Genomic DNA, 12,867 nt, shown 5'->3' with positions numbered 1-12,867 from the left:
TGTTTGATCTGCCCAGTTGCAGATGGTACAAAACTCCAATGCTCAATAGCATGTGGAGTGGAGTGAGGAAAATTAAGTCTTCTCCTCTTCGAATTCCAGAAAGAAGTCTTTTTTATATTTCGTTTTCATGAGTTAGAAGCTCTTCATGAGCCATGTAACAGAAGCTTTTAGAACATGTTAATGTAAATACAGTGGTAGCAATTCCGATAATCTTAAACAAATAATATAAGAAATTTTAATATATACAAATCTAAGTTAACAATGACGTCTCCCCCAACATGCATCATAAATCTTGTTATGTTTGCAACTTAAATGATATGTCACTTATATAGAGCAAACATTTTTCCATTATTAAAATCAAATTATTATTATTGAATTAATTTCTTATAATTACAAAACACTCATCTCACTTAATGTGAATAATGGTTTTACTTCATATATAATTTTACGTATTAAATGTCAAATTCAAGTTAAATTTTAAATTTAATATCAAAATACAAATGTTTATTTTCTTTTGAAATGAGCAAAATTAAAGCAAATGTGATTATATATTTTGTAAGTGTAAAAATAGAGATATTTTTGAACAAATTTATTAAATATATTCAATTAATGAAAAACGAAAATGAACGCTATTAAATTATGGCCGTATTCGTAAAATGTTACCACAAATAATATATGTATTTAAATTTATTTTATTCAAAAATATATCGTATTGTCATATTGTATCTTTAAATATTTTAAAGTATGTGTTTGTTAAAAATCATAAAACTTATCGTTATTTGACAACACATTTAATAAATAACATTAGTCTCGTTGATCCTGCCAGTAGTTATATGCTTGTCTCAACGATTAAGCCATGCATGTCTAAGTACACACAAATTAAAAGTGAAACCGCAAAAGGCTCATTATATCAGTTATGGTTTCTTTAGATCGTTAACAGTTACTTGGATAACTGTGGTAATTCTAAAGCTAATACATGCAATTAAAACACGGACCTTCTGGGACGTGTGCTTTTATTAGACTAAAACCAAGCGATCAATTGATCGTTATATTGGTTGAACTCTAGATAACATGCAGATCGTATGGTCGACGACAGATCTTTCAAATGTCTGCCCTATCAACTTTTGATGGTAGTATCTAGGACTACCATGGTTGCAACGGGTAACGGGGAATCAGGGTTCGATTCCGGAGAGGGAGCCTGAGAAACGGCTACCACATCTAAGGAAGGCAGCAGGCGCGTAAATTACCCACTCCCAGCTCGGGGAGGTAGTGACGAAAAATAACAATACAGGACTCATATCCGAGGCCCTGTAATTGGAATGAGTACACTTTAAATCCTTTAACAAGGACCAATTGGAGGGCAAGTCTGGTGCCAGCAGCCGCGGTAATTCCAGCTCCAATAGCGTATATTAAAGTTGTTGCGGTTAAAACGTTCGTAGTTGAACTTGTGCTTCATACGGGTAGTACAACATACATTTGTAGTTAGTACTATACCTTTATGTATGTAAGCGTATTATCGGTGTAGTTATTATATGTAATTAAGTACTTGTACTTTTTTATATATTCCTCCTATTTAAAAACCTACATTAGTGCTCTTAATCGAGTGTTTTTGTGAGCCGGTACAATTACTTTGAACAAATTAGAGTGCTTAAAGCAGGCTTCAAATGCCTGAATATTCTGTGCATGGGATAATAAGACCTCTGTTCTGCCTTTATTGGTTTTCAGATCAAGAGGTAATGATTAATAGAAGCCGTTTGTGGGCATTAGTATTACGACGCGAGAGGTGAAATTCTTGGACCGTCGTAAGACTAACTTGAGCGAAAGCATTTGCCAAAGATGTTTTCATTAATCAAGAACGAAAGTTAGAGGTTCGAAGGCGATCAGGTACCGCCCTAGTTCTAACCATAAACGATGCCAGCTAGCAATTGGGTGTAGCTACTTTTATGGCTCTCTCAGTCGCTTCCCGGGAAACCAAAGCTTTTGGGCTCTGGGGAAGTAAGGTTGCAAAGCTGAAACTTAAAGGAATTGACGGAAGGGCACCACCAGGAGTGGAGCCTGCGGCTTTGACTCAATTTGACTCAACACGGGAAAACTTACCAGGTCCGAACATAACAGCGAACAGATTGACAGCTCTTTCTCGAATCTATGGGTGGTGGCGCATGGCCGTTCTTAGTTCGTGGAGTGATTTGTCTGGTTAATTTCGATAACGAACGAGACTCAAATATATTAAATAGATATCTTCAGGATTATGGTGTTGAAGCTTATATTGCCTTCATTCATGGTAGCAGTAAAATGTTTATTGTGTTTGAATGTGTTTATATAAGTGGAGCCGTACCTGTTGGTTTGTCCCATTATAAGGACACTAGCTTCTTAAATGGACAAATTGTGTTTAGCAATAATGAGATTGAGCAATAACAGGTCTGTGATGCCCTTAGATGTCCTGGGCTGCACGCGCGCTACAATGAAAGTATCAACGTGTATTTCCTAGACCGAGAGGTCCGGGTAAACCGCTGAACCACTTTCATGCTTGGGATTGTGAACTGAAACTGTTCACATGAACTTGGAATTCCTAGTAAGTGTGAGTCATTAACTCGCATTGATTACGTCCCTGCCCTTTGTGCACACCGCCCGTCGCTACTACCGATTGAATTATTTAGTGAGGTCTCCGGACGTGATCACTGTGACGCCTTGCGTGTTACGGTTGTTTCGCAAAAGTTGACCGAACTTGATTATTTAGAGGAAGTAAAAGTCGTAACAAGGTTGTATTTTCCAACCGTTATTAAAATAAATAAATACCAAATTAATATAAAGATATATAAAATGAAAATGAAATTGAAGATGAGAGCATAAAATGAAAATGAAATTGATTATTATTATTATTAAATCTGATCAGGGGGAGTCGATTTAAAACAATATTTGATTTGAAAAATTAAATTAAATTAAATTAAATTAAATTTAAATAAAGTAAAATGAGTATAAATATATAACAATTGACGGTAGAAAAAAAATATATTAACTCTTCTTGAATTATGTATTCCGATCGGAGATTGAAAATGATTTTTGTATATCTTTATTTATTTATGTATTCCGATCGGAGATTGAAAATGATTTTTGTATATCTTTATTTATCTGCGTGTATATGTACCATAATATGCAGCCGTTGCGTAATGTATTGGCCATTGTTGGTTTGGGCATACATTGGTTAAAGCAAATTCCCAAATGTACAATGTTGTACCTGCATTTAAGGTTAACGTTTTACATAAATTGATAGTTTACTTTAAATTTCAAGTTTTTCAATTTTGTCAAGTCCAGTATTCAATCACTTATGTTAACTAAGACATTTCGCAGCATTCGTTTGGGTTAAGATTTTATTGAAGGAATTGATATATGCCAGTAAAATGGTGTATTCTTAATTTCTTTCAATAGAAATATTATTGATGTAATGAAATAAACAAACAATTTAATAATCACTCTAAGCGGTGGATCACTCGGCTCATGGGTCGATGAAGAACGCAGCAAACTGTGCGTCATCGTGTGAACTGCAGGACACATGAACATCGACATTTTGAACGAATATCGCAGTCCATGCTGTTATGGTACTTTAGAGTGCTGCTTGGACTACATATGGATTAGGGTTGTAAGACTATGCTAAATAAGTTTTTTTAATATTTTACGAAATATTAAAGCAAATGGTATATTATTTGATATATATGTATATTCATAATATTAATAATAATTGAAACACATTGGCTCACATATGTATGAGAAAAACGAAGATGTATAATTTTCTTTTTCAAATCAAATGATACTGAGGAATGTCTAGCATAAAAAATATTAAATTTTAATCTAGAATTGCCTCTTATTAATGATATGAAATGAAAATATAATAATTATGCCTTAATATTATTCTTCACTTAAAGTAAAAATTAACAATAGTTTTAATATATTAAATAATATATTTGTGTGTATATACAACCTCAACTCATATGGGACTACCCCCTGAATTTAAGCATATTAATTAGGGGAGGAAAAGAAACTAACAAGGATTTTCTTAGTAGCGGCGAGAGAAAAGAAAATAGTTCAGCACTAAGTCACTTTGTTTTTATGGCAAATGTAAGATGCAGTGTATGGAGCATCAATATTCTAGTATGAGAAATTAACGATTTAAGTCCTTCTTAAATGAGGCCATTTACCCATAGAGGGTGCCAGGCCCGTATAACGTTAATGATTACTAGATGGCAAAATACCATTCTCTACCCGACTGGCCAGAACAATCTTCATTCCGAAGACTGTGACGGCAAATCGACCGCAAGACTTTCGTTCAATAACAGTCCCCTCGGTTTTGGTCAGGCAATTAAACGCTGTTCTGGCTTCTCGATTGGCTTCTAAAGTCAACTGGGATCCAAGGCAGCGCGGTTTCCTACCTACCGATGGGTGTGCTGATAATGCGACGTTGGTTGATCTAATTTTGCGGGAGCACCATAAACGGTGGAAGTCATGTTACCTTGCGACGGTGGATGTCTGCAAGGCTTTTGACTCAGTATCACATGGTGCTCCAACAAATTTTGTCAGCTTTATAGAAGAACAGTATAAGGGCGGCGGAACCTCCCTCAATGGGGCAGGATGGAGTTCAGAGGTGTTTATACCCGCGCGGGGCGTTAAGCAAGGTGACCCTCTGTCTCCATTACTATTTAATCTTATCATTGATAGATTACTTAGGTCCTACCCCAGAGAGATTGGTGCCAAAGTCGGAAATACCATGACAAGCGCGGCAGCGTTCGCGGATGATCTGGTGCTATTTGCGGAAACTCCGATCTGGCTTCAAACATTGTTGGATACCACGGTAGGCTTCCTAGCCTCCGTGGGACTCTCCCTTAATGCTGTTAGTATAAAGGGGCAAGCCAAGCAGAAGTGTACTGTCGTAGAACGACGGAGCTTTTGTGTAGGGGAGCGCGAGTGTCCTTCATTGAAGAGTACTGAAGAGTGGAAGTATTTAGGTATCCGGTTCACTGCGGATGGGCGGGCTCGGTATAGTCCAGCAGACGAGCTCGGTCCGAAGCTGTTAAGATTAACAAGAGCCCCTCTGAAACCACAACAGAAGTTATTTGCACTTAGGACTGTCCTTATCCACAACTCTAACACCAACTAACACTTGGGAGTGTGATGATAGGCGTCCTAAGAAAATGTGACAGATTGGTACGGCAATTCCTAAGGAGATGGTTAGATCTCCCACTGGATGTACCAGTTGCGTACTTTCACGCCCCCCACACTAGTGGGGGTCTCGGGATTCCGTCAATTAGATGGATGGCACCGATGCTGCGTCTGAAGCGATTGAGCAATATTAAATGGCCCCACCTCGAATAATCCGAGGTCTAGCTCTTTCATTGACGACGAATCGCAAAGGGCTCGAGATAGATTAAAGGCGGAAAATGTGCAGCTGTGTTCGCGTCCAGAGATTGACTCGTATTTCGCAAATAGATTGTACATGTCTGTTGATGGTTGCGGTCTCCATGAAGCAGGTCATTATGGCCCGCAACATGGATGGGTGAGTCAGCCCACGCGCTTGCTAACAGGAAAGGAATATTTGCACGGTGTCAAATTGCGGATAAATGCCCTACCCTCGAAGACTCGTACGACGAGGGGAAGGCACGAATTGGAGAGACGGTCTCGTGCAGGATGTGATGCTCCCGAGACAACAAATCACATCTTGCAAAAATGTTATCGTACGAACGGGAGGCGGGTAGCTAGACACAACAGCGTAGTAAATGCCGTCAAGCGGGGACTTAAACGGAAAGGCTGCGTTGTCCATGTCGAACCAAGTCTGCAATGCGACTCGGGCTTAAATAAACCGGAACTGGTGGGAATCCGTCAAAATCACATTTATGTGATAGACGTGCAGATTGTGACAGACGGACATTCCTTAGCCCAAGCGCACCAGCGCAAGGTCGAAAGGTACGACAGAGCTGACATAAGATCACAAATGCGGCGATTTTTCGGAGTGACAGGTGAAATCGAGTTTCATTCCGTTACACTCAACTGGAGAGGAATCTGGAGTGGTCAGTCGGTAAAACGATTGATTGCAAAAGATCTCCTCATTGCTGAAGATACCAAACTCATCAGCGTCAGAGCAGTAAATGGCGGAGTGACGTCCTTCAAATATTTCATGTATTGTGCTGGGTATACTCGAAGCTAGATGTACTAACCTCTAGTTTCTCTTATACTTTTGCCTGCTACCTTGGCATTCCATCTAAAAAGGTACAAACATCGCATTGTCAAAAAGAGGTAATTTTAGTACCTAGGCGCTGTGGGACTTCATTGTCCCGGTGATGCAGTGAATCGTGCATACGAGATTGTCCAGTAGTTGGTTGCTCGTATCTTTAGAAGATTTCCTTCCTCGGCGATCAAACAAAAAAAAAAAAAAAATAGCCAAATGCCTCGTCATCTGATTAGTGAGCCAAGCAACGGTAACTTGTTTACCAATTGAGACTGTGCGTGTGAGTGACAGTGCGAGTGTGTGTGTGAGCACGTGCTCTAGTACAGTGGACGCTCGAGAACAGTGCTAGTACAGTGCGCCCTCGCTAAAAGGGCCAAGTGCGTTTTTCGGCGTGCGTGATCGGTCTCGTGCGTGAGTCGATTGTTCGTGCGTCAGGCGATAGTTCGTGCGTGACACGAAAAAATTCGAATTATTTGTGAAGAGTCGTCGTCATGGACGGATCCCTGAAACGTAGTGGAAGCGCCATCATCGTGATGAGCGCTTCCAGCGTTGTTGAAAGCGCCCGCAGCGTGATGAGCGCTTCCAGCGTTGTTGAAAGCGCCCGCAGCGCTACGTCGTGCGTCGAGTCGGCCGCGGAGTTGATGAATGTCAATGTAGTGACACCAGTGACACCGTTGACGAGTCGGGCGACGAGATGACGGTCGTCGTCGGAAAGCGGGAGAAGAAAGCGCGGAAAGCGAAGGCTCGCTCGGCTCGTTCGTCGCCGGTGCTGGAGCAAGTCGCCCCCGTCGCGAAAAAGCCGCATCTGGACAGCGTGTCCATGCCCGCCCCCGCCGCGCCCCGTGAAGCCAGTCAAACGCAAGGCTGTCGCCGCTGCTGCTTCTCCTGAAGCTGTCGAAAGTCCAGCCGCTGGACCGGCCGAGACGGAGATACCGCGAAGCGGAGCGTGGCGAATCGTCGCCGATGGCTCGTCTGCGATTCGATGCGGGTGATGAAGGAGGTCGCACCGACGCTGGGAGTGCGTGTACATAAAGTACGCGAACTCAGGAGCGGAGGCGCTGTCATCAGCACGCCGTCGGTTGTGGAAATACAGTGGGTGGTTGCGAATAAGAAGTTCGCAGAAGTTGGACTGAATGTTCAACAGAAGAAGGCGGCAAGACCTTCGCTTAAGGTGATGGAGGTTGACACCAAACTCACCCCGGAGGTCTTCATGCAGCAGCTCTATGAAAACAACTTCAAAGAGATGACGGTAGAGCCCTTTAAAAAGGCAGTGCACATGGTGTCAAAGCCCTGGGTCGCGCAAGAAGGCAAGAGAGTGAACGTCACCATCGAGGTAGACGACTCGATTGCGTCCTTGCTGGAAGGCCGTGAGAGGTTCTACATCCAGTGGTTCAGCTACTACAAAAAACTTTCACTCGTTGCAGAGGACGGACGAGTTTTTATTGCGCTTATCAACTTTTATTTTTTCTCGCGATTAAATACTTTTACATAACTCTTAAATTATCGGTTTAATTAATAATAATTACAACATCCGAATTTTATTTTCATTTCGCGAGTTCTTGCTGTCGTTTTTGTTTAAATTTAAATAAAATCAAAACTTACAACAATACTTGCATTAGCGGTGTTGTTGTTTTGTTTATCTCTTTTGCTTTTGTGTCTTTACCGTTTTAACTAACTCTCGCGCTCTTGCGTACAAATTGTTGTTGCATGTGTTCAATTTGACGCGCTCTCCCGCTCTTTCCTATTCTTGATTGATTTGCGCTCTCGTCTTTTGCCTACCTGCGACTCTGTGATACGTGTTTTTGTTTTTGTGTTTTCATTTCTTTTTATTCTTTAGTTGTGAAGGCTTACTCTGCACATTAACCCTTGTGTCAGAACTGGTCAGTATATTCTTATACACAGATTTTTTACCTTTAGAATTTTTATTTTTTTTTTTTTTGTATTTCCTCTTGTAATTAAATTAAACTTTTGATAAAATGGTTGTCTGCTCAAAAAATAATTGCATAGTTGCCACTAATGCGGTTGACTCCCATGATTATATTTTTGCTGGTTGTGTGACAATGCGGTTCACGTTAAGTGTGCAGGTTACACAGGCAGAATCAAGGAGTCTATTGCAAAAGGTGGTGGCTTAAAATATGGATGTGATGCTTGCCGGGAGGTCGAGAATGAGATGCGCTCTTTCATGAGGCGGACTAGAGATAGTTTTGACACTTTAAGGGCAGGTTTTAATAAACTCCAAGCGGAGTTTACTGCGGTGGAGACTCAGTTCAGAAGTTTATCGCTTATGAATGAGTCTCCGAAACGTAAAAGGACCAGTCCTTGGGGTGTTTCTGTATCTGTAGATCCGCCAGCGTCTCTTATCGTCCCCGACCGGTCTCATGCACGGTACACTCCTAATGTACAGCAATTGATATCGTTTAAGAGCCCGGTTGTGAATGCTATTAGTAATGAATTACCGGTATCACCTGGGAATGATCTCTTAAAAACGATGCCTATTGTAGTGTCCGATGTGTCTGGGCAATTACCCATTCCAATGGAAATTGCCGATAGTTTTAAAAGTATCGAGGGCCCCGTAAACAAGTTGACTGCTGCAGTGGGTGACTTGTCCAACGTTACTACTGCGGCTGACGCTTCGGGACCGCGGCCTCTCGTTGGCATACCACCAAAGAAACATATATTTGTTTCTAGGCTAGACCCTATAACAGCCTATATTCGGAAGAAAGTTAACGTCTCGAATATTGCGGTGGAGAAGTTTAAATTTTCTTATTCTCGGGACATTTCGTCCTTTAAAATTAGTGTTACTGCCAATATCTTCGACACTATATGTCGAGAAGATTTTTGGCCTAAACATATAATAGTTAAGGAATATACTGTAAAAAAGAAAAATCGGCAACCGATTCGCTTGCCTACAACAACAACTAATACTATTCCTGCCACATCAGCATTTGCTGGTGTGTCAAAAAACTAGCTTCGTCCCTTAACCTGGGTTACCAGAACGTTAGAGGACTGAAATCTAAACTTCCTAATCTCTATGTAGATAGTCTTTCTTTTGAGCATAACATTTTAGCTTTCACAGAGACGTGGCTAAAACCTGATATTGCTGATGCATCGGTTTTTTCCACAAACTTTTCTATTTTCAGACGTGACCGGATTTCTCGCATAGGTGGTGGCGTTCTGATAGCTGTTGATGCTTTATCATCTGAAATGATTCAATTTTCTAGTACCCAGGAGATTGAGTTTGTCGGTGTTAAAGTAAATTTTAAATCTTTTAATGCTTTCATTACTTGTTCCTATATTCCACCATTGTCAGACATGGTGGTATATTTAAATCATTTAGAGGCAATTCAGTTTGTCTCCTCTTTAGTTTCGAGTCAAGACATGATCATAGTTGTAGGTGATTTTAATTTACCCGCTTTAGCATGGTCACTAACAGATGAATCTACCAGGTTGCTGCCCTCTTTGTCACATGACTTTATTGATGGCCTTCTAGGCTTATCTTTATCCCAAGTCAATCCTGTCTTAAATTCTAATGGAAAATCGTTAGATCTTATTTTTGCATTGGATTCTTCTTATTGTGAGGTTTCTAGGATCGAACCATTTGTTCTTCCAGAAGACAAATTTCATCCTACATTAAATTTAAAAATTGATTTGCCCTTGCTTTCACCATTACTTGGTTCAAATGAGTTACCTCTAACTAGGTGCTTTCGTAAGACTGACTTTGCCAGCCTTAATGAAACATTGCTACTACCGATTGGTCTTATCTGTACAATTGTAGTGATATGAACTCGGCTGTTCGTTTTTTCTATGATACTCTGAATTCACTCTTTGATATTTGTGTGCCTCTTGGTAGGCTGGAGCGGCTTAACAAACCTCCCTGGTTCTCTCACGAGCTATCCAATTTGAAAAATGTGAAGACACGATATTATAAGAAGATTCAAAAAACACGTCGTTCATCAGATTATGCTCTGTATACAGTCGCTCGTTCAAAATTTATGATGCTTAATACACAATGCTATAAGAATTATCTTCAGCGGTGTAAGCTTCAGTTTTCTTCTGACCCTAAACAATTTTATAATTTTGTTAATTCTAAACGTAAGACCTCTGTGCACCCATCTTTTTTGTCTTTTCAAAATAAAAAGCGAGCACTGATCAGGCAATTGCCGATATGTTTTTTGCGTGTTTTTTCTTATGCGAGTTTTTTCAAAAAAACTTATTCCTCAACGGAATATCGAGCAAGTCCGTATCCTTATCATTTAAAAAGGCTAATTGCATTTTCAATCCAGTGATTGATGAAAGTTCTATTCTTAGCGAACTTAAATTAGTTAAACCTGTTTATTCTCCGGGGCCAGACGGTATTCCTGGATGTGTACTCAGGTTCGGTGCAAACGCATTATGTAAACCCATTTTAAAATTGTTTCTATTGTCTGTAGAATCTTCCTCTTTTCCATCTATTTGGAAGGAGTCGTATATTATTCCTCTGCATAAAAATGGCAAAAAGTCCGAAGCCTCTAACTATAGAGGTATCTTAAAATTGTCCGCTATTCCGAAAGCTTTTGAGAAAATTATAACTTCTCAATTGCAACATTTTTGCAGCTCTATTATTTCGCCATCCCAATATGGGTTTGTGAAACGTAGATCTACAACCACTAACCTTTTAGAATTTACATCAATAATTATCAAGGGGTTCAAAAATGGTAAACAAACTGATGTCATATACACTGACTTCAGCAAAGCCTTTGATTCCGTTAATCATACCCTATTACTTTCTAAGCTGAGCGACATTGGGTTTCCACCCCTTTTCCTTTCTTGGGTTCGAGAATATTTAACAAATAGAAAACAGAAGGTACTTTTTAAGTCTTCTTTTTCCGTTTCCATTTCTGTGACTTCTGGTGTAACTCAAGGTAGTCATCTTGGCCCTCTGCTCTTCACACTATTTATTAACGATCTTCCATCAGTCATTGTTCACTCGCGTGTGCTTATGTATGCTGACGATGTCAAGCTTTGTCTTACTTATAAAGATACAGATTCATTTAGTCGGCTACAAGCTGATCTTAAAAACTTTCAATCCTGGTGCCAGTTTAATCTACTAAATCTTAACACTACCAAATGTAAGGTAATGACTTTTTTTCGTAACTCTCCTCAACTGGTCACTTATTTTCTAAACAACAGCTCTTTAGAGCGTCTAAATAATATGAATGATTTGGGCGTACTTATGGACCATAAGTTAAATTGTAACACCCATATTTACACCACGGTCGCAAAGGCCATGAGTGTCCTGGGTTTCATTAAAAGATGGTCAAAAGAATTTGATGACCCCTATACAACTAAAGTTCTTTTTACTTCGCTTCTCCGTCCTATTTTAGAGTATGGATCTTGCATTTGGTCACCTCAATATGAGTCGCACCAGATTAGACTAGAATCCGTTCAAAAGCAGTTCTTGCTATTTGCTCTTCGTGGCTTAAACTGGGATCGCAATGTCAATTTGCCTTCGTATTCTAGTAGACTTCTCTTGATTAACCTTCCGTCCCTAACTAACCGTAGAATTATGCTTGGTGTCATTTTTATGCACAAGCTCCTAATTGGTGATATCGACTCGCCTGAGTTATTAGCTCAGGTGAATCTGTCGGTACCATGTAGACAGAGTAGACATCCTTTGATACCTTTATCCTAAAAATACATATGCACACAAGCAATTTTAAATCAAAACCTTTTTAACAAAAGATAAAATATATATATATATATCAAAAAAAAAAAAAAATTTAAAAAAAACCAGAGGGCCGGGGCTAACTTCGACCGCGTCAAAGTTTGTATACCCTTGCAACTTTTTTGGTAACTTTTTCCTTACTTATAGCCATCAAAGTGGAAAAACGTTTTATCTAAAAAGGCTAATGTTTGCGAAAGAACGGCTAAAAATCTTTGCATAGGAAATAACGAAGATATTGATCAAAGTCACTGTTTTCCACCGATCGTTCCTATGGGAGCTATATGATATAGTCACCCGATCTTTATCAAATTTGGCACAGTCATTAACAGATATATTAAACTAACAAATGTTTAATTTGAAAGCAATCGCGTCAAAAGTAACGAAGTTATTCACAAAAGTCACTGTTTTCGAAAGATCGTTCCTATGGGAGCTATATGATATAGTCACCCGATCTTGATCAAATTTGGCATAGTAGATAATATGTGTAATTAACTTACCAATATTAAATTTCACGCCAATAGCTCAGAAATAATGAAGTTATTGAGAAAAGTCACTGTTCGTGACTTTGCCGTTTGTATGGGAGTATGTACAAGCCTACATGCAAAATTTCAGCTCTGTAGCTCTTACGGTCTAGGAGGAGTTTGCGTTGATCCAGACGGACGGACGGACGGACGGACGGACGGACGGACATGGCTATTTGAACTCGTCTCGTCTACTGATCAAGAATATATACACTTTATATGGTCGGAGATGCTTCCTTCTATGCGTTGCACACTTCTGACCAAAATTAATATACCCTTTTTGCAAGGGTATAAAAATGACCCATTGTGACAGGTACTTTGAAAAAATAAACAACAGGCACCCTAGCATAGTCCAAGACTTAATTGAGGTTTTTAGAAGCGAGGGAAGTACCTCACCTCAACGCTCCATAAACTTAGTACAAATTAGG

The 12,867-nt window shown here is 39.7% G+C and overlaps 1 pseudogene; it reads left to right on the top strand.

Annotated features, from left to right (window-relative positions):
• Positions 1-3,468: 3,468 nt before the first annotated feature.
• Positions 3,469-3,638, top strand: LOC6653665 (annotated as a pseudogene).
• Positions 3,639-12,867: the final 9,229 nt, after the last annotated feature.

This window comes from Drosophila willistoni, unplaced genomic scaffold, assembly GCF_018902025.1.
Source record: "Drosophila willistoni isolate 14030-0811.24 unplaced genomic scaffold, UCI_dwil_1.1 Seg10.1, whole genome shotgun sequence".
Taxonomy (NCBI): domain Eukaryota; kingdom Metazoa; phylum Arthropoda; class Insecta; order Diptera; family Drosophilidae; genus Drosophila; species Drosophila willistoni.
Note: the sequence above shows the minus strand (reverse complement) of the source record. Positions and strands in the feature narration are given on the sequence as shown.